Genomic DNA, 23,779 nt, shown 5'->3' with positions numbered 1-23,779 from the left:
GCCTGTGGCCCAACATTTCAAATCTTCCTCGCACTCTGCTGAGGACATGGAGGTCCTGGGCCTGCTTCACCGCCGCTCCCTCACCACCCGACACCTGGAGGAAGAACGCCTCATCTTCTGCCTCGGAACATTTCAACCCAAGGCATCAATGTGGACTTGAACAGTTTTCTCATTTCCCCTTCCCCCACCTCACCCCAGTTCCAAACCTCCAGCTCAGCACTGTCCCCATGACTTGTCCTGACTTGTCCTACCTGCCTATGTTCTTTTCCACCTATCCACTCCGCCCTCCCCCCCGACCTATCACCTTCATCCCCTCTCCCACTCACCTATTGTACTCTATGTTACTTTCTCCCCACTCCCCCAGCCCTCCCCTCACTTACCTCCCCACACTTCAGGCTTTCTGCCTGTATTCCTGATGAAGGGCTTTTGCCCGACACGTCGATTTTACTGCTCCTCGGATGCTGCCTGAACTGCTGTGCTCTTCCAGCATCACTAATCCAGATCGCTTTCAATTGGTCTAATGTTCCATTCCCATTTTCAATCGTGACGTTAGTCGGGAGGGAGAATGATGAATGTTTCTGATCGCTGGCTAGATGATTCTGCTGTGTTGTCCGTTTTCAAAGCTACAATTGCCTGAATCCCATACCATGTTCCCCCCCCCCCCCCCCCCCACCCACGACAAAAAAACAATCACCATTTTGCGACTGTGCTGAGCTCTCCTTCACTGGAACAGGCACCTACCAAGAGATTTACAGTGGACATATTTCTCCTGAGGAGATACAGGAAGTGTGGTTTCGCTGGACATTCATCTCGGAGTTCAAATGAGGCAAGTTTGTATCTTAATAAAGCCAAATGTGGCATGCTGTAACAAAGCTGCTCTTTTGACAAGGTAATGTTATCCTTGATTTTTTTTTTCAGGGAGGAACTAAACGACCGAAGTTTTAAAATGTTTGAATGGTAAGTAGGGGCCCATTTGTTTATACCCAACAGATAATGCCGCAGTCAGAAAGCTTTAAATGCCTTAAGAAAGACTTATAATCAAGGGAGCATGGACATGTCTGCAGCTGGGCATTTCATTTCAGTTCGGGAGTTCTTTGACAGAATATCACTTGAAACTGAACGCTCATGCCTCCTTCTGCGCTTCTGACTAGTGTTCTTTTGGTGTCACGTATATTCTTTGTGCAAAGGGGTTCGTTTATTTGGATTTTTGATCGTTCTTTCGAACAAACTTATTACTTCTGGGAATTCTGTCATGTTCTAAGAGGATAGTTTGTTCGGGTATACTGTTTTCGGTTCGTTGTGTTTCATTCCGTATTCTTCAGAATTATTTCTGTTTGTTTAAACCTCGGCAGTCTGACCAGCTAATTCACTCCAGGAGTAGACACTGTACACTTACTTTCAACAAAAAGATAAGTTACGGCAAGGGCTACCAGATTAAAAATGTTTTCAGGCGTCCGGCCTGGTCCAGAATACATTGTGGGTTCTATGCAGGATTTAGGTAGCGAGTGGTAAGTGTAAGTATCTTTTATTTCAGGTGTTCATTTGGTTGAGTAAAAATATCTTCGAACAGCAATGAATATTTCAGTCAGCAAGAACGTTCTGGAGGTGGAAGCAGTGACATTGGGGTTTTCACAAAAACGTAATAACACCAAGCTTCTGGAATTAGGAGACAAGCTGGAATTGAAACTAATTCCGAATGTGAGGACAAGTTGGAGGTTTGCGGCAGTATCTCAGCTTTTAAATTTGCTGGAAATTGATCAGGATTTGTTGGGATGGCACAACCTCAAATGAAAATAGAGTAGCTTGAGCTAGACCCAGAAATTCCTATGAAAATGTTGAATTCCTATGAAAATCAGAAGAGAAAGCAAGAGAACGGTTTTAGCAGAGGAAATAGTAAAACAACAAATTATTTAACTGAAGAAAAAGAAAAAGAGCATTTAAGACAAAAACGCGCTCAGTTATATAACGTGAGGTGAGAACGTCCAGAAAATTTTGAGAATTTGTGATAGGAGAACTGGACAAACTCTCAGCTCCGGGTATCTAATTTGTCCTTGTGAATGATATAGCTGATTGACCAGTTGGAATGCTGCCTACTGTGGTTGAACAGACAGTGGACACGCAGGAAACTGAAGCAAGGCAGGGCACTCATTCTGGAATCTTGCCTGATTGTGTTTTAACAAGGTCACAAATTCACCATTTGAAACAGGATAGAGAGGCTTCAGATAAGGAAGCTGAAGTCGCATCAGCAGACTCTGTGATCATCTATTTGAGACAAAACAGAAACAAACAGGTGACCATGTAACATTTTAACTCAACTAAACTAACTTAGTTACATGAGAAAGATGAACATTTAAAGCACTGGTATCAAAAAGCATATACAGTGTGGCGAGGGAGGCACTGGATGTATCTCTGGGTGTTATCATTTGAAAAATCATGTCTTAGTTAGGAAATGCAGACAATCACATATTCAACCTGATGACAAATGGGCATGTATTAATTACATTATCTTGCCAGTGGGGTATGGAAGGGACGTGCTGTGAGTGGCGCATATGCAACCACTTGGAGGTCATTTAGGAGTTAGGAAAACACAGGCTAAAGTACAAAGACAGTTTGACTGGCCTCGATTGCAGAAGGATGCAGTTGAATTTTGTCAGACATGCCATGCATGCCAGAGAATTGGAAAACCACTGGCGATAATACAATCTGCACCTTTCGTACCGATTCCAGTATTTGAGGATCTTTTTATAAGAATCTTAATTGATTTCTTCGGTGCTCTAACTCACACGAAAAGATGGAATCACTATTTCCTAACCATAATACATGTATTAATTGGTTTCGAGAGGCCATCATATTATGCACGATTGCAGCTCAAAGAATTATTGACGAATTACTCAAATTTGCAATTAGAAATGGACTATCAATAGAGAAACAGTCAGATCCAGGTTCAAACTTCACATCCCTAGTATTCAAAGTCCTTCTTGACAGCTTAGGTATAAAACAACTCAAATCTACATGCCACCCAGAATCTCATGGAGGGCTAGACAGGTGTCCTCAAACATTAAAGACGATTTTGAAGCATATTGTCAAGGCTGTCCCGTGAATTGAGAAAATGGATTTCCGTTTGTACCTTTTATGATCAGAGATGCACCAAATAAATCGTCCAAATTCAGTCCATTTGAATTAGTGTTTGTACATAAATTGGGAGGAACGTTAACATTTATAAAGGAGAAATTCGGAAGTCAGTCTGCAGGGACCACAGAATTGGATATTGTGTCAGATTTTAGGCAGAGATTAAACAGAGCTGGGGAGTTTGCTCGACCACATTTTAAACCATGACATCATGCAAATAGATAGCCAACGGGCAAGAAATCAAAAATTTGAAATATTGTTCTCGGGATTAAGGTGATATTGTTACTTTAATTGATACGTGAACCTTTAAAACTAAGTTTTTTGTGTACACGTTCAATTCTAAAGTAAATTGATGAGGTGAAAGTCTTGTTAGGAACTCCAGACAGAAAGAAATCTCACAGGGTGTATCATGTGAATAGGCACATACGGTATGTTGATTAGCAAGGAAAGCATTTGGAGAAGATGTTAATGATTACAACACAGAAGGAAGAACGAAGTTCAAGCAAACCTGAATTGGACATTCGTCAATTTTAATTTGACAATGAGTAAATTGTGAAAACTTCGGAAAAATAATTGAGTTACATTCCTAAGAAAAATCAAAGTGAACTGAAAGAGGTATCACTAAAATATAGGTACATATGCAGAAACAAACTTGAAAACGCTCATATTATTGTTCTTGATGTAGACTTAGGTGATGCTGTTCCGAATAACCAACATCCTTACAGGCATAACCATCTAAGGTTGTCACAGGTTCGGAAGGAGATTCAACGCATGTTCCAAGAGGAAATACTTGAAGTGAGTATGTAGTGACTCGAGCTCATTCAAAGTCATACTACCAAAGCCAGATGGTGACCAAGGTTCTTGTGTGTACTATGGAGAAGTCAATGCAGTTACAAAGACAGTTGCACATTCAATTTCGCGGTTGCAAGATTGTGTTGAAAAGGTAGGACAAACAACTTACATTTATAATTTGGACTTGCTCTGAGAATACTGGCTAGTAGTTATGTCAGAAATCAAAGGCAATTTCGGCTTTCATAACGCCAAATGGACTGAATCAGTTTGAAATCAAACTGTTTGGGATTAAAGACTCTCAGAACACAATACAGTAATTGCCAGATTACCAAACTCTCTTGCATTGATGACGATGATTTTTCATGCCTCATGGAAGGAATATTTGCAACATTTATGAGACGAGTTCAATCTATTTCATTTTGATAAACCTGGCCATAGCTGAATTTGTCAAAGGCCAAGTCACCTTCCCGGGCCGTGTTATTGGACACGGCCAAACGGCCCCAGAGATGCGAAAACGAAGGTAATTGTGTAATTTCCCACTCCATCGTTAAAAAGAGTTGCACTAAGTCTCCTGGGATTGGGTGGATGTAATCGAATGTTTTTGTCGAACTTTAGGTATGTGTCTGCTCCACTCCCTGAGTTGCTCAAGAAAAGCAAGGAATTTCAATGGACAGGGGACTGACAAATGGAATTTGACAGTCTCAAAGCTGTGTTGACATCTGGCCTGGTGTTACACAAGGCCTTTCAGTGTGAGTGTGGATGCAAGTGACGTTGGTGTTGATGGTTATTTTTTCAGAAAGACCACAAGAAGATAGAAATACCTATCGGATATTTCTCCAGGATTTTGCACGTTCATCAGCAGAAATATTAGACAGCTGAGAAAGAGACTTTGAGCTTGGGGCTAACATTAGAACATTTCAATGTTTATACGGACCAGCAACGCATCCGAGACATGTTACACATTATTCATAACTCATTAAATCTTGTGGAGGAATTGAAAAACAAAAATGTAAGATTGTTTAGGTGGAACCTGTTGTAACCGCCATTCAATTTGAAAACTGTGTAAGTGGCAGATCGTGAAAAAGTGTTTGCTGTCCCATAGTCGAGACCTGAATGAGTGATTAAGGCAGTGGGAGTGGTGGGAGTACGACAGTCTGAATCCGAAGTTCGTTGTATATAGTTGCATATTTACAGTCAGTGAATATACGAGTGTTTTAGAGTACTAAACAAACATTGGGCGGTTTTGACGAATGAAGCGTTCTTTGGATATTGATGGTCAATTTTTTAGGGGGTGGGGAGTGTCGAAAAGCTGGGCCTTTTACAATGTTATGATGTCCTTGATTTTTTTCAGAGATTTCCAAACCAACCCAAGGATCCAGCATGTCTGAAGTTTGAGTGGATCACTGGTGCCCTTTTGTTTATACCAAGCCTATAATGTTTCATGCAAATGACTTAAAAATGAACTGGTACAACCAAGCGAGAGTGGCCAGCACTCTGAGTGCGCAGGTAAGTTCAGTTCGGGGTTTAGTTTAGTCAGGGTCACAGTTGAAACTGGACGCTTTTCTCCTCCTTCTGTCCTTTTGACATCGTAACCTGTAATTTCTTTGCCATTTTATTCTTTGTACTCAGTGGTTTGTTTTTTGGGAATGTTGTAAATAGTTTGGAACAGCATCGTTAAGTCTCTATAGCCTGTCAAGTTCGGATAGGATAAGTTATCCAGTATTGTATTTTGTGTTCTTTGTGTTTCATTCCATAATTTTGTAAATAAGTTCCGATCACTTAAAACTCGGCAGTCGGACCAGCTAATTCGCTCTGGGGATATCCATGACACACTTACCTAAAACAAATGGCGAAGTTATGGTCTGAGCTATTAGCTTTAAAATGTATGCAGGGGTCGGCCCTGCTCCATAACAACGTACTATAACCATCTTTATTAAAATTCAAGGATTAATGAGTCAGGAATAGAATGAATATGATATTGGCTAGCAGACAGAAAGGACTAGGCACAACTTCTTATTTAACACTGAACTGTTTGGTTTTCATAAACTAAAATAAAACATTTGCAGTGAAAAAAAGAAACATTTTAAAACGTATACAGACATATCTAATATTATTATATTCCACCTTGCTTAAAAAAATGGTAGTTTGAAAATAATCATGAATTATTTTTGGATATTTTGCTTGTTTTGCATGTTAATAAAACAAAATAGAAAACTAATCTTTTATAAATAGACTATAATATGTGTATTAACTGCAGTAAAACTATAATTAATATTTAACTATGTCTGCCATTCCAGGAGCAGCTGTAAGATCCATGCTGCTCTGCGAAGTTTTTTTTTTCAAACTTTGCTTTCCATTACGAGCAACACAGTTATGGACATCACTACGTTAACTACATAACTGCCAGATTAACTTTCATAATATTACCTGAGTGGGCTTTTCGAAAACTTCAAGCAAGCATGGAAGACTGGGACATATCATTAACTGATGTGGCATGTGAATGAAATAATAAGTTAGAAACGTTTGCTTGGTCCAAGGAAGAACGTATTGGTGTGGTGGGTTGTTTCTGACTTGAATTATGTAATAAGTGGTAATCTGCAAGGAGTGATGGGACTTCTGCTGTATAAGTTAGTGTGCTTGTGTGGGTCTAAAGATAGATATAGAAATGGCAGATGGAATGTCATATGTGCAAGTGGCAGCAGACGCACTTCAGGACGTTGATGCAAGAAGACAGTATGAAAACATATTATAACTCAGAGGACTATTGACACAGGACGGTCCTTTGTTGGAATTCTGTAGCTCCTTGGAAGTGATTTTATCATCGCATAAGAAGGTAACAAAGGTGAACAACATGCTTACCTTCATCAGGTTGGGGCACTGAGTATAAAACTTGGTAAGTCATGTTGCAGCTCCATAATACTTCAGGAAGTTTGCAAACTGTTGCAATGAGTACAGTTGCAGTCACTACAGCAGAACAACGGTCTGGTTGCTTTCAAGCGGGTGCAATCGAAGTTTCTTGGTCGTTTCTTGGAACGTAATGTAATATCTGAAAAGAGAAGTTTTAAAAATTTGGATTATCTTTGCTTGGAGTCGGATACTGACTGGAGAACTGACAACAGCCCCTCCAATTATGAGACATCTATCGGGTGGACAATCACAATCTCTTGATCGAGACGTGAAGTGTCAAATGCAATGCTTAAGGTGGAAGGTGACACGTTTATAGGAGATGTGAGAGAATAGAGGGTTTTTTGTCAACACAGGGGTTGGTAGTAGGCGTGGACCTAGCTTCCAGGGGAGAGGTAGAAGCAGATATGGTCTCAGTATTTAAGGAGCATATCGGCAGACGCTTGAACAGTCAGTGGTGAGTGTGGACGTGAACGTAGAGGGAAATGGGCAATGTGCAGGACATTGTGATTAGTTTGAACTACAACATTGACGGCACGAACACGATGGATGAAGCACCCTGTCTCTGCACTGTAATATTGTGTGTTCTGGACGACTGGAGGGTCGTGTTGTGAGGTATAAAGTACCGAAGTTGGTACTTGTCATACGTGATCCATCAAATTATTTACAAATGGAGGGAGACTGATGGAGAGAGGCACCACACACATTGAAGGACAGAGAGGTGCACTGACAGAGGGTAAAACAGAGAGGGAGAGAGGGGGGCAACAGACAGATAGATGGAGAGTCAAGCAGCAACATACATGAAGAGAAGAGAAGACTGACATGCAAGTATTTTGCTGTCACAGAAAAGGCTGAGAAGGAATAAGGCTAAGACTGAAAAGGGCATACAATGATGTGAAAGGGCAGAATTGAAGAATTGGAAAGGCATGTTACGTATGGTAGAGGGCCAGAGTTTTAAGAACGATGTAGCAAGGTTGTGCTATAGGAGCAGCCTCATTTCCAATAGGGAGGGCGTTCCAGGAGATAAACTCGATCACACTGCAGGAACCATGATATAATTCGAAGGCAGGATTGTCCCCCTCTGATGAAATCACTTCCAATGCTTCTCGCAACGCCACTTCCAGCCCAGATATTGCTGGCCCGTAAGGCACTTCCACCCTCAGTGAAGTGAATCAATGCAGCCACCGCTGAAGACACCACGAACGTCATGTGTAAGGACACTTCCGTTGCCGAGGATGCCACTGAATGCAGCACTTCCGCCCTCCAATGAACATGGTTATTTACACTTCGTTTGATGAAGTCTCAAACAATGCCATGATCACATTTGCTACCGAGACAGTCTCTGCCACAACTCTCAACTCGAACTCTGCACCAGGTCCTTAATTGCAGCCTTGATGAGTCCTTTTTTAAACCATCCCTCACACCTCCCCCTTACTGAGCATGAACATTCAGTTCTCAGTAAATTTCTGACCTTCATTGCACTACATTCCGGGATACAAAAATTCAACAGGTGTTGCAACATACCACTTTTTACTTCTGCTTCTGACTACTCCCTTACTTTGTCCATCCAACCTCCGAGGATCCCTTCTGCGACCTTCAAAATACTGTATCCGCTGGATACACTGTGCTGGTCTGTTGCCCGTCCCAGCACGCATCACCACAAACTGCCGCCATCACTTTGGTCACCTCAACTTGTCAACCCCTCTAACGCGCTCTGACCTCTCACTCTCACAATGCTCAGTTCTCAGTTCCCTTCACTCCAAGCCAAAAGGTAGCATAAAACCATGTGACGGGACGTTGTGGGTGCGCTCTATTCATTTGATGTCCTGACTTCGAAACCACGGAAGCCAGGTGCTATCTCACCTCCTCCTATTCCCCCCAGCTATCACCTCGCCTTCCATCAACAAACCATGATCTCCCATGCTATCCACAACCTCATCATCTCAGGGATGTCTCATGCACACCCTTTAGTCTCAGCGTCCTGAAAATTCACGGTGCGTGTTTCCATCTCTGAACCGAAATTCATAAACCTTACTGCCACTGCCGAAACACCGTCTCCGCCAACCCATGCCCCACAGAACCCATCTTTCCTTATATTGCCAATGTCCTATCCCCCTTGGTACAATACATTCCCATATAAATTCGTAACACAATCCACGCCTTCCACCTCCTCAAGGGCTTTCGTTTCCATGGTGCTCACAATGCCTCATCTTCACCATGGACAATCACTCCATACTCACATCCTTACACCGTGGTGCAACCCTCTAAAACCACCGAATCCTCCTCTCCCGCTGATCCAAATATTATCCCTTCACTGACACACTCATTCAAGATGCGAAAATGGTCTTCAGTCTCAGCAACCTCTCATTCGAATACTTCCATTTATTTTCAGACCAAAACAGCAGCCATGGTCAGACTGTGAGCCAAAGGTATGCCTGCTTCTTCATCGGATATGTGGATAAACCCACCTTCAGGAGTTAGCATTCGACCATTTCTGATTTATTTCCATTCGTTATAGAACATAGAACATAGAAAAATACAGCGCAGTGCAGGCCCTGTGGCCCTCGATGTTGCGCCGATCCAAGCCCACCTAACCGACACGAGCCCACTATCCTCCATATGCCTATCCAATGCCCATTTAAATGCCCATAAAGAGGGAGAATCCACCACTGCTACTGGCAGGGCATTCCATGAACTCACGACTCGCTGAGGAAAGAATCTACCCCTAACATCTGTCCTATAACTACCACCCCTTAATTTAAAGCCATGTCCCCTCGTAATAGCTGACTCCATAGGTGGAAAAAGGTTCTCATGGTCAACCCTATCTAAACCCCTAATCATCTTGTACACCTCTATCAAGTCACCCCTAAACCTTCTTTTCTCCAAAGAAAACAGCCCCAAGTGCCTCAGCCTTTCCTCATACGATCTTCCTTACCATACCAGGCAACATCCTGGTAAACCTCCTCTGCACCCGTTCCAGTGCCTCCATTAGGATAAATGCCATTAGGCCCAGGGGACTTATCTGTTTTCACCCTTTCCAGAATTTCTAATAACTCTTCCCTACATACCTCAAAGCCGTCCATTCTAATTAATTGTGACTCAATATTCACATCGGCAACAATGTCCTGTTCCTGAGTGAATACTGACGAAAAGTATTCATTCAGTGTCTCCCCAATCTCTTCAGCCTCCACACGCAACGTCCCACTACTATCCTTGACTGGACCTATTCCTACCCTAGTCATTCTTTTATTGCTAACATACCTATAGAAAGCCTTAGGGTTTTCCCTAATCCTACCAATTAAGGAATTTTCATTTCCCCTCCTTGCTGCTCTTAGCTCTCTCGTCATATCCTTTATGGCTACCTTATAACTCTCAATCGCCCCAATTGAACCTTCATGCCTCATCTTTACATAGGCCGCCCTCTTCCATTTCACAAGGGATTCCAATTCCTTATTAAACCACGGCTCCCTCACACGGCCCTTTCCTCCCTGCCTGACGGGTACATACTTATCAAGGACGCTCAATAGTCGCTCCTTGAACAAGCTCCACATATCAATTGTGCCCATGCCTTGAAGCCTACTTTTCCAAGCCACGCATCCTAGGTCGTGCCTCACCGCATCATGATTTCCCTGCCCTCAGCTATAACTCTTGCCCTGTAGTGCACACTTATACCTCTCCATCACTAGAGTAAAAGTCACCGAATTGTGGTCACTGTCCCCAAAGTGCCCACCTACCTCCAATTCTAACAACTGGCCTGGTTCGTTACCCAGAACCACCATGGCCTCACCTCTTGTTGGCCTGTCTACATATTGTGTCAGGAAACCCTCCTGCACACATTGGACAAACACTGACCCATCTAACGAACTCGAGCTATAGCTTTCCCAGTCAATATCTGTAAAGTTGAAGTCCCCCATAACAACCACCCTATTACTTTCACTCTTCTCCTGAATCATCCTCGCAATCCTTTCTTCTACATCTCTAGGACTATTAGGAGGTCTGTAGAAAACTACTAACAGGGTGACCTCACCTTTCCTATTCCTAACCTCAGCCCAAACATCCTCAGATGGAGAGTCTTGATCCATTGTCCATTCCACCGCTGTAATACTATCTTTGACAAGTAATGCCACACCTCCCCCTCTTTTACCCCCACCTCTGCCCCTACTAAAACATTTAAATGCTGGAACCTGCAACTCCAATCCTGTCTCTGTTCTACACATGTATCTGTAATAGCCACAACATCGAAATCCCAGGTAACAACCCACGCTGCAAGTTCACCTACCTTATTTCGTATACTTCTTGCATTGAAGTATACACACTTCAAGCCACTTTCCTGTTTACAGGCACCCTCCTTTGAGATTGATGCCATGTTCCTAACCTCCCTACACTCCAGGTCCTGCACCCTAAAGCTATAGTCTAGGTTCCCATGCCCGTGCAGAGTTAGTTTAACCCCCCCCCCCCAAGAGCACTAGCAAACCTCCCCCCAAGGATACTGGTGCCCCCCAGGTTCAGGTGTAGACCATCCTGTTTATAGAGGTCACACCTTCCCCAGAAAGAACCCCAGTTATCCAGATACCGGAATCCCTCCCTCCTGCACCATCCCTGTCGCCACGCATTTAACTGTTCTCTCTCCCTATTCCTCGACTCTCTATCACATGGCACCGGTAACAAACCAGAGACAACAACTCTGTTTGTCCTAACTCTGAGCTTCCAACCGAGCTCCTTGAAAGCCTGTCTAACATGCTCAGCCCTCCTCCTACCTGTGACGTTGGTGCCAATGTGGACCACGACTTCGGGCTGCTCCCCCTCCCCATGAAGGACCCGGGAAATACGATCAAAGACGTCACGTACCCTTGCACCTGGGAGGCAACATACCAAACGTGAGTCTCTCTCGCCCCCACAGAACCGCCTATCTGTGCCCCGAACTATCGAGTCCCCAATAACTATTGCTCTGCTCTTCTCCACCCTTCCCTTCTGAGCAACGGGGACAGGCTCCGTGCCAAAGGCCTGAACCCCATTGATTACCCCTGGTAAGTCTTCCCCCCACACAATTATCCAAAATGGTATACTTGTTCTTGAGGGGAACGGCCGCAGGGGGTCCCTGCACTGGCTGCTTCCTCCCAGTCCCCCGCACTGTCACCCATCTGTCTGGAGATGACTCTGTGGGCTACACCTTGTGCAAGCGTGAGGAAGTTTAACAGTTCATCAATGTCACAAGCACCTTCCACATTGACCTCAAGTTCACAGACATTCTCAGACAACTCCCTTCGCTTCCTGGACGTCTCCATTTCCATTTCTGGCAAACAACTCAACACGGACAACCATTCCCGCAGCTAACTGTGCTACAATTGTTCCCTGCCCACCTCCTGTTAAAACGCTGTTCTTTAATCCCAAGTCCTCCGCCCGGCCATATTTGTATCCAGCAGGAGCAGTTCCACTCCAGATGGTTTCTTTTTCAGGAGAGCAACATCACCTCCCACAGGGTCCGAATTCCTTCCAGCGCATCTTCTCCACTTCCCGACCCTGGGCCGTGAACGCCAACCCTCCAACCATAATAAGAATAGAACCCCACTGGACCTCACCTCCCCACCCCCAAACATACGGGTACAGCGCATTATCCTCTGCCATTCCCGCCACCAAAGGCAGAACCAACCACCAGAGATATATTTCCCTCCCCACCATTCTCAGCATTCTGCAGAGATAATGCCATCCACGAATCCCGAGCGAAATCCACGCATTCCTCCAACTCATCGTCTGTTCACGGCAGCATCCCTTTGCCGCAGCAAGAGGTGTAACACCTGCACTCATACCTGCCCCCACCCCTCAAATTATCCAAGGCCGTAAACGATCCTTTTACATCCAGCAGAGATTTACCTGTACGTGCAATCACCTCATCTACTCTGTCCATTGGTGGTGATATGGCTTCATCTACTTTGTGGAGACAAGACGGCAACGCTTGGAATGCTTCAGTGAACATCTCGGAACACATGCAACAAACAGTCCCACTGCCCTGTCCATGATCACTTCAACTTCCCTTCCCACTCCACTAAGGACATGCAAGTCCTGGACCTCCTCCTCTGCCAAATACTTGACAGACAACGCCAGGAGGAAGAACACCTCACCATCCGCCTTGGTACCATCGAATGGCACACATCAATGTTGACTTCGCCAGTTTTCTTATTTTCCCTCCCTCCACCTCATCCCTCATTCAAACCTTGAACGTGGTACTGCCCTCTTAACCAGTTCCACCTCGGCATGTTACTGCCCAGCTATCCGCACCATCCTCTGTTCCTACCTATCACATTAACCCCCCTCCCACCCCCCCACCCCCGCAAAGCTGGATCTACCTATCGGCTACCCAGCTAACTTCACCTCAACACGACTACTTCCTATTTATCTCTCAGCTCCTTTCCCAGCCACAATCCTGATGAAGGGCTAATACCTGAAACGTCATTTCCGCTGCTCCTCGGATGCTGCCTGATTTGCTATGGCTTTCAAGCACCACACTCTTCGACTCACAAAACCACGATGACTATTTCTAGTCAAACTATGTTTTAACAAACAATTATAAATCCTAACTCTCAGAATCCTCTCCCATATTGTGCCCACCAATGATATACGACCTACTTGTCAATAATTCCCAGGGTTATTCCTGTTCCTCTTCTTGAGCAACGGAAGTGCACGCGCCAGCATCCATCATCTGACACTGCTCAAGTGGACTGAAAAGATCATAGCCGAAACAGTAATGTCTTCTCTCCCTTCTCGTGAAAACCCTGGATATGACCCGTCTCCCCAAGGGATTTATGCATGATCATGTTGAAACATTTTCCAGCGCATCCTCATTATTAAAATCCTCATTATTAAAATCAGTCCCTTGCATACATCTTCAGACAGAATCCCGGTATTCTCGAATCCCGAAATGCAGCTCTGCCTCATGTAATTGTGCCTACATTCGGGGATACGAATAAAAAAAACAAGTCGAAAGTGACTGAAGAGAACAGGCTAATTGTGTATCGAGATAAATATTTAACGCATTGCTTATGTATGCATATTTTTAACTACAAAAACAACAAAAAGAATTAAGGAAACAACGCAGAGCCGAATGTACGACACACTAAATGCCGCATTCACACCGCAGGTTTCAACTCATAACTTGTCCATTCAAGAAATTCACCGCCTCATACTTGTCACTCAATAAGACAATACCCCAGCTGATGACTGCGGTAATATGTAAACTTGCTTGCACATTGAGGATTACTCTGTCTTCGACATTGTTCCAGTGTTGTAGTCAGCATATTTGAGCCAGGGGCAAGTCCACACTCGCTGTAAACGGTCAGAAGCTATTACTAATTTTACAATGCATTTGCATAGACACTTCAGAGTATAATTGAGCTCATTTCCGAATTGTTGCTGTGTTCCAGTGCAATGGAAAATGTTGGCACATATGCTGATGAGCTGTATCATGGCAGATACACGTACTGTTATCATTCGGTGATCTGAATCAGAGGGATAAAACTCAATGCTTTTAATTCGCACATACATATCATAAACAAGCCGAGTAGCCAATGAAAGCGTGAAAGATTCAGATATACTAAAGAGTAAAATAAGGTATCTCCTTCCCTTTATCATTTCTCGGTCTTTGTCATTCTCTCCAGTGGTGCAGTCCTGGTGCCCATATCATTCTGCAGTAGTCACTCCATTGCGAATGTAGTGAGCAGCAGAACAAGAGCGGACGGGAGCAATGAAACATGATAAATGCGGTCCATGACGTGTAACCAACAAGTTTGTGTTTCAACCTGCATTTCCAGGGAATAATACCAATCATAAATCGAGCTTCTTGTGTAAAGCTTCGGGGAAGAGGTCCCAAACAGCCCCGTACGCTCACTGTTGTTAGAACCAAAATCACTGCTTACTTTTTTTTTCCGTGCAGAGCTTTGTTTTAAGCTTTTCACAGCAAATGGCCAGAAAAAATAAATCAGAGGTGCAAACCACAGTGATCCAGTGAAACAACGGTGGTTGCAAACAAAGTGGCCATGAGAGAATAAACAGGTGTGATGAGCAGGGATGAATCTCGGAAATAAATTGCAGCTATCCACCACAATATAACTCCCGTGAGAACGACCAGGCGATTGTGAAGGATGATTTTGAAGAACGAACAGTTGCTGCGGGGGAAAGGAAGACAACTGAAATGTAGTGAATTGAAGGAGACTGAGAAATAATATCAGAGTTTCCTTATCAGATACAAAGACAACGACGCAATTAATATGTCTAGACGAAATTCTGCACCTTCAATGAGGAAAGAAATTTTTTTTTCTGAATTTCTGTTAAATTTCCTTTGGTGGAAATGGGAAAGCACTTCTCATTGATTTACGTAATACTGGAAATGAGGAAGAAACGAGATCTACTTGAATAGCCGAAGTCAGGTGCAGTGAAGTCAGGAAGAGATTAAATGTTTTATAAATCAGGCTATTCGACAGTATCAAAGCACACTTTCAGCGGGACAGGAAAAGGATTAAACTGAGGTTAACCGAACGAGACAAAATATATTTGGATCGTAAGCAGAGTCAAAGTCGCAATTAACATTTCTAGGATGACTTTTTAAAATCGTTTTTCGCCATTTCTATTATGGACGATGATATTCTTTTTCTCTATTTCTGTTCAATTTGCTTTGATAAAAAAAACTTATCATTTATTTACTCAGTACTGTAATTTAATTTTTAAAAATGCACGGGATCCACTTGAATTGCTGAAGTAAAATGCAGTGAAGTGTGTAACTGGCAAAATGTTTTGTCAATCAGATTATCCAATGGTGCAAGTTCGGATTTGTGTGATTTTTAACTTTGAAACGAACATTGGGTTTCTCGAGAGAGCAACGGTTATGAAACGCAAGTGAAGACAGCTTGACTGAGTTAGGTAGTTCGAAATACTTGAAGCAAAAATGGAAATGTTCTATTAATAGTTCATGCATTGAATAGTATAATATGTAGTATTTTATCACTCGCCCACAACTGCATCAGGTCAGTTAACAATGAGGCATATTGCAGGAGTCACACTTGGTCCATCCTGAACATCACGTTTGCCTGCCTTAACATATCCGTTTCTATCTCGGGTGCAATCGCCAGGTGGATGAGTATAAGAAAACCCACAGACTCTCATCGCTACCTGACTGACAACGTTTCCCTGCCAATAACCGTCAAGCAGTCCACAGCATTCACGCAATTCTTCAGCCTATAACGCATCTGCGTGGATGAGGAGAGTTTCTACTCTCAAGCATCATAGATGTCCACCCATTTTGGTAAACATGTTGCTTTGCCCTGTCATCCAGAGAGCACTCGAGCGCACCTCCTGCATTCCCCATTGCACTGCTCTCAAAACCCGTTTGCACACAGTAAAGATAATTTCAACCTTGTGCTCACCGAACAGCTGACCAGTCTCTATATTCAACCGATCATCCTTAAACCCTTCTGACAACTCAAATTAGACCACAACACCAAGAATACCTTGCTCTCCCCACCTCTCCTGTGTACGTCAAGTATAGTTCGATTCCTCAAATGTTTGGGGACATTGCCGTATAAATACTCCTGAACCCAAAGATACCTTCCCATACGACTGAAAGGCATGCAAACCGTAATGCTGCACCACCACTCAGTCACCTCCATCCCGGGCCACAAACAACCTTTTCCAGGTGAAACTGATGTTCACCTGCCCCTCCTGCAAACTAGTTTACTGTAGCCAGTGGTCCCGATGAGGTCTACTCGTCATCGATGAGAGCAAGCGTAAATCGAGTCCACGTTTCACTCAGCATCTCAGCCTGGCCTGCTGGATCCGACCTGACCTCCTAGTCGTTGTCTGTTGTAATTCCCCTTCCTACTCATTTTCCAACATGACCATCCTTAGCCTCTTTCTTTGCCACAGCGAATCTGACTGCAGGTTGTGGGAAATGGCAACTCGCCCTCTGCTTGTGGACAATGTAGCCCGGACACGCAGCATTGAGTTCTTGAGCTTCAAATAGCTTCCTTTCCTATCCGCTAGCACCATTCCCAGCCCCTTCCCTCTCCCTATCTCCCATTCCTCTAATCAAGCATTTCTTCCAGAAATAAACAAATGTATTGTTCCAATCAACCAACCAGGCCGTGCCCTCTATTTTATTTCACCTGTTCTGAACACAACACACTGCAATCCTCAACCACTGCCCCGCTTAATCTGTGGATCCATTTGCACCCAGCCCAACGACTGAAGGAAGGTTACACCCGAAACGTTGATATCTTTACCGCCTGATGCTACCTGACTTCCTTTGTTTTCCAAGCCTCCTGCTTGTCTGCCTTGGACTTCAGCATCTGCAGTTTGTTTGTCTCTTCTGATGTCGCACGTAGGCCGACTGATTTCCTCCACGAAATGAAACAAGGGAGAAAACTTGCCAATTATGCGAGTTTATTTAATCATTAAATTCAAATGTATCTATTACGAATGGATTAGAATCGATGTCCGTACAGAGACGCTGAGATTACGATATCTGTGGTGCTCCCACAATTCCGCCACATTTGCTTATATTTCAACGCAATCAAATCTCAGTGGCCTGATGGCTGAGCTGTGAGCACGGCTACCTCACAGTACCAGAGAACCATGTTCAGTTGCAGCCTCGGGCGACAGCCTGTGTGGAGTTTGCATGTTCTTCCTACGTGTGAGTGATTTTCCTCCCACATTCCGAAGACGTGCATGTCAGGTGAATTGGCCAAGCGAAATTGTCCATAATGTTCAGGGATGTGTAATTCAGGTGCATTCCTGAGGCGAAATTCAGAGTCATCGGGCCGGCGGTTGGATCTGAATGGGATACTCTTCGAAGGATCAATGTGGAATTGTTGGGCCAAGTGGCCTGTTTCCACACTGTAGGAATTCCATTTAAAAAAAGAAAAAGAAGAATTCTCCCTATGTGTGCGGGTTTCCTCCGGGAGGTCCGGTTTCCTCCTTAATCCAACGATATGCTGGTAAGGTGAATTGGAAATGATAAATTGCACATAGTTTAAGGGGATGTATGTTAGTTCAAAAGTCAGGAGTAAAGCTGGAGTAATACAGTAGGGAACTGGTTACTCTTTGGAGGGTCGGTGTGGACGTTTTGACTAAATGGTCTGTTTCCACACTGTCGGCAATCTGTGAAGGATTAAAGTGCAGCAGTGCTTCTTTAACAAAACTAACAGTAAATGGTTCAAGAGCCGTATCAATCATTAATCTCTATGGCCTTTGATGTTAGTGATAAGTAAGCGAAGGGTGCAAACCACGTTTGTTAATTCCACACGGCCGATTTTTATAGAATTAAATTGCTTTCCAGCCCATCAGACTTGGGCTGTTTTCGGTTTCTGTGGGAAAGGCCTTTATATGTTCAGTTTCAAATCCTGGGTTATGAAGAATTGATCCGACATTGGACACAAATGCGGTTTAGATTTTGGAATGGTAACAGGTTTATGGAAGAGACTGTCATACTGAAAGCAACATATTTGTAGCAAGTAAGACCAATTTGCAATATCACTCAGTATGACAGGATTCTGTCAAGAAACAAAAAAAAACAGCTTCTCCCGTGAATTACTGTGATGGTCTGTTAGTTTCACAGCTTCTTCCATCAATCTCAATACCTTTTCATCTCTTTCTATCCCTCTAATTTACTCTCCATCCCTCGCTGTCACTCTCTCTCAGACACTCCCAATTGCCATTTTGCGCCTGCATCTCAACTCTGCAAAACAGTCTCCTCTCAAACCAGCAGTTGCTTCTTCCTGTGTCTTTCTTCACTCTTCTTCTCTCCTAATCTGTTAAAGATCATGCTCGCTCCACCCAGATCCATACCTGTACTGACTTCTTCCTGATCAATTTCAGTGCCTGCATGTGCTCGACGTTATTTTCTTTCTCACTTACATTAATCGCTCATCTTTTTTTCATCTTATAGGAAATCTTACGTCAATCTGTTTTAGGCTCAGTTATGCACAATATTATACAACATCAGACAGATAGCCAATATTGTTAAACCCAAATACACATAAGCCTCTGATTAGGGTGAGACGATTTCCAGCTTCCTCTGCGTAATTTTGGGACGAGAAAGCACAGATTTCTTCGTGAAAGTATTTATATTAAACGATTGTTCTTGTCACAGTGTCTCAGTGGTTAACACAGCAGCTTCACTGTGCCAGACACGTCTATTTAATTTCATCCTCAGGCGACCACGCAAAGTTTGTACATTCTCCCTGTGTCTGCATGGATTTCCTTTGTGAGCTCCGATTTCCTCTCACAGTGCAAGGACGTGCACAGAACGTGGATTACACTTGGTAAATAGCCCATAATATCCAGGGATGTGCAGTATCAGCCATGTGCAATCTGTGTTACAGGTGTTGGGTAGCTAGGTTGGATATTTTTGAAGGATTGGTGTGGATTCTGTGGACCGAATGGCCTGCTTCCACACGAAAGATATTTGATCATTCTTATTCTGATCGCCAGGCTCACAAGGAAAAAGTAGAAAGAATTTATGACTCCCCGCTCCCTGACACTTGACCAGAAGCTATGTCTAAACACAAACACTCAAGGCAAATCACATTTTGTTAACCTTTTGAAGATACAACCAAAAATACATAAGTTGATCATTTTTCCCCTAGAACCTGCTTTGCTATTCGATAATTTCATAACTCACACACATTTATCCTCATCTCGACCTTCCTGAATATTTCTGAATATCTCTGCTTTTCTTTCACTTAATTGGTCATCAAGAAACTAGCTCTGCCTTCATGATTTCTTCTCATAAAAAGAATCATTTATTATTTGATGGCCAGAATTCTGAAGACTCACAACCACCCCCGAGAGAACAAGAACTCACACATTTTTGAAAGAAGTATGCCCCTTTTGTTAAACTAGGACTGAATGCTAGAAACTAACAAAGCAAACTCGTTACTGATACAACACAATCTAAAGCAATGTAACATTGTGGACAGAGTAACTCACTTTGCTCAATTGTTATGGACAACAAGGAGTTGTGAAATAAATCAATTAGAACTGCGGATAAGAACATACAGAGCTCACAGCGATGTTCAAGATCAGCAATTAAAAAGGAGCATACCGAGGACCCAAACAGCTGCCATATTCGAATAGTGAGTGCGTTCTGACTCACCAATCATTGCATGTTCTATTTCTTGGATAAGCAGCTGTTTTAATTAGACTGGAAGTGATAGTTTGACAATATCATCTGAACTGATCAATTCAAGTGGGACCTGGAATGCTATTGAAATACATCCTCACTAACATGACTGTGCATCTCATCATTGATATTCATTGCACATACTTGACCAAAAACATTACATCAGCCGCAACAATACTGTTTTCAAAAACATGTTATAACTGCTCAAGAAATAAAAACACAAATTGATAACAAAACTTCCCGACCAAAGCACACATAGTGGAGTTCGTTAAGAAGTGATCCCTCAATAATGATGAGTAACTTCATGGTACCAACTTATCTCAAAGACGTTTCTGATGAGGAGTCACTGGACTCGATACGTTGCCTCTGCTTTGTCTCCACAGATGGTGCAAGAATTGCCGAGTTTCTCTAACAGATTTTGTTTATTTTTTTATATTTTACAGACAGTACACATCTTTTGTACTTCTTTTAAAAATGTTACTGTTGTAGTTGCCAAATGTAGAGAAGTCACTCACAGAGTGAGACCGATTCCATTGTCTTCCTGCATTTTCTCATTCTGATTTTCAATCTTTCCTCTGATTCATATTTGATTAAATTGAAACTTCAGAATCTAGTCCAGTGATAGGTGTGGGAAGTATAACGAACTGGAGAAGCTCCGTTCAAAACTTATCAAGAAGATACCCTAGACCTTGACCTGTATTGATTTAAAGGCATGCAAAAAGTGTAGTGTTTCAGATGTGTATGATTTCTTCAAGCTACTTGGCTTTAAGCAAAATACACAATATCTTTAAAAAAAGTTAACATATAACAAAGAATGTAAAATTGGCATCACTTCCAATCCATTAAAAGGTTGACCAAACGTACATTTTCTTCAACTACAAATCCTCAACTGTTAAAATGCAGCAGCATCACCAAAAACTATGAGTTCTGATGAAGTGTAACTGGGCACGCAACTTTAACTCTGGTTACTCTCCAGAGATGCTGCCAATTCTGCTGTGTTTTCCAGCATTTGTTGTTTTTGTTCCCATAAGCACAGATTCCTCTTTTTAACCGGTTATCTTCAGTCATGGAGAAAGGAAAAAATGCAAAAAAGAAAAATTCTACAACAGCAGAGAGAGTACGCCGGGTTTTTTTTTCAGCAAAACGGACCAATCTGTGTCTATCTGCTTCAATCTTTCTCCAATACCCACCCCAACTTAAACTGCTGGGACAACTAAAAACCTGTGTCCCGGTGAGCCTGAGTCCACCCACATGTGCTGCTTTTGTTTAATTCAACAAAACGCAACAATTCCAGGAGCTCAATGCTGTTTAGCCACTGTTTCTGAAGCAGACATTGCAACAACAATCTGGCAAAATAATTTTCGCAAGAGAACCAGTACACGGTTATTAGATTAGATTCCTGACAGCATGGAAACATGACTTTGTGTCCAACTAGTCCACACCAATCGTCCAAATAATAACCCACCCAGACCCATTCCTCTTCCATATAATTACACCTGACTAACGCACCTAACACGGTGATCAATTTAGCAAGGCCAACTCAGCTGACCACCACATCTTTGGACTGTAGGAGGAACTGAAATTCTCAGTGAAACCCCAGCAGACACGGAGAGAATGTGCATTCTCCACAAAGACAGTCGCCCGAGGATGGAATCCAACTATCAGCAAAGCATAATCAACCAAACTTACTAGTTGGAATGCTTCCTCAAGAATGCCCAAAAAGACTGATGGCATCCCTGGCAAAGTTGCTGTCGTCTTTGGCAACACTTAAAATTCCTCTTCCTCGAACGCCAGCGCACATGTCGCAGCCGTGCATAGGTTCGAGAAGAATCAATACTGTTTAGGCAGCGCCTATCAAACTCATACTCACTATTGTCTACAAGAGCAAGGACAGTTGATATTTCAGAACATTATCATCAGGATCCGCACTAAGCCATTCAGCAATCACATTTGCCGAAACAAATCTGTTCCATAACCATCAATGAATGGAGCGATGCTATGGCTTTGACAGGTGCATTTTATGTTGTCTATTTCTGAAAGAAATGGAAGTTGAGACAGAATTGGCGAGATCACTACCTGAAGCCTACAAAATCAAAACGTTTATGAAACCTTGTATTTATTTTGATGCAAAAGAAGAAGCCAGATTTGTGACGTATCCCACAAAATCACAGTTTTAGTTTCAGCTTTCTGTCGCTGTTGTGGTTGTACAAGCGACAAATCTCTCTCTCCCTCTCTCTGTCTCTCCCTCTGTCTGTCTCTACCCCCCACCCATATCTCTCTCTGTCTTACTGTTTGTTCCACTTAAAAGTTGAGTTCCTCTTCCTGCTGCGACAATTGCAAGTGAGGCAATCAATGCAACTGAAATAGCTTTTATCCACGTGTATGATTATGAGGTATTTCTATGTTTGAATAGCTAATGGTAATTGTTTTGAAGGGATTAAAACAAGGTCGGCACAGTGGTTAGCACTGCTGCCTCACAGCGCCAGAGACCCGGGTTCAATTCCCGCCTCAGGCGACTGTCTGTGTGGAGTTTGCACGTTCTCCCCGTGTCTACGTGGGTTTCCTCCTGGTGCCCTGGTTTCCTCCCACAGTCCAAAGATGTGCAGGGTCAGGTGAATTGGCCATACTAAATTGCCCGTAGTGTTAGGTAAGGGGTAAATGTGGGCTATGGGTGGGTTTCGCTTCGGCGGGTCGGTGTGGACTTGTTGGGCCGAAGGGCCTATTTTCACACTGTAATGTAATGTAATGTAAAGGTCATCAATGTGTAATTCATAGAGGATGATTTAATATGATTCATACAGAGATTATTGGCTGGCAGGTCCAATTAAAGTGTGGGAGATTATTTCCTCTCTGAGTGCTGGCTCTGAGGAAGACGAACTTATGTCAAGTATTGCTCACTTGTCATGAGGTTTGTCTGAGTAATAGGATGCTGGCCTCTATGGAGTAATTTCAGTGTACAGAAAAGTGAAAAAAAGTGTGGTTGAAACATTGGCACGCAACTGCACACCTTGAGTTGGAGTAAACATTTCAGACATCCAGCTAATATTTGGAAAACTGAACACATTAAGTCTAAAAGTTTAAAAATTGGCCAAGCATGTCTAAAAATAGGTTCTTGTTTCTGGCACAGTTTTGCTAGTTTCAAAGTAATCCTGAGTTTGGTCGACGCTCTGTCATTTTTAATCTTACCTTTCCAATATCTGCTCTCAATGACTCTCAGAGATACATTGTCACACACTAACACATTTAAGATGAATACAAGTTTGTCCATTCCACATGGGAAACAAAATGGCAACTTTTCCAACAGAGTGAGGGGCTGTGGGGGTGGGGGAGATCTGAACGCATTTGATGCGATCGTTGTCAATGTAAATTCACGCATTAACATCTCCCATGAAGATTTCGCCTTGTCCTCTAGATTTCCTTACTGGTTAGAAACTTAATTCACTTGCTGAATAAACTTTTGCAAACAGATGATTTTGCACATGGAGAGGGGTCATAGAAACATCTGTTAGGAATTCTGTTCGACACTTTGCTCAATTTTCTGTTCCTCATGCGAATGACTTAACGCTGAGTGAGAGGTTTCTTCCTGCAGTGCCTTACTCGGCCATTCATGGTGAGTGCTGTCGCATTGCTCATGCCCATAGGTGGACCCAAACCACCGCAGCGAACGCCATCTTCACTGCTCCAGCAAACTGCCTCACTCAGAAACAGATTTGCAAGCAACGATTCTCGTCGTTTCAGCTCCAGCTAGACTTAGACCAAAGGTAATGGCCTCGATTTCTCCAGATC

Source organism: Chiloscyllium plagiosum, unplaced genomic scaffold (genome assembly GCF_037043375.1).
Source record: "Chiloscyllium plagiosum isolate Xiang-an unplaced genomic scaffold, Cpla_swu_hap1 HiC_scaffold_45, whole genome shotgun sequence".
NCBI classification, from domain to species: domain Eukaryota; kingdom Metazoa; phylum Chordata; class Chondrichthyes; order Orectolobiformes; family Hemiscylliidae; genus Chiloscyllium; species Chiloscyllium plagiosum.
Note: the sequence above shows the minus strand (reverse complement) of the source record.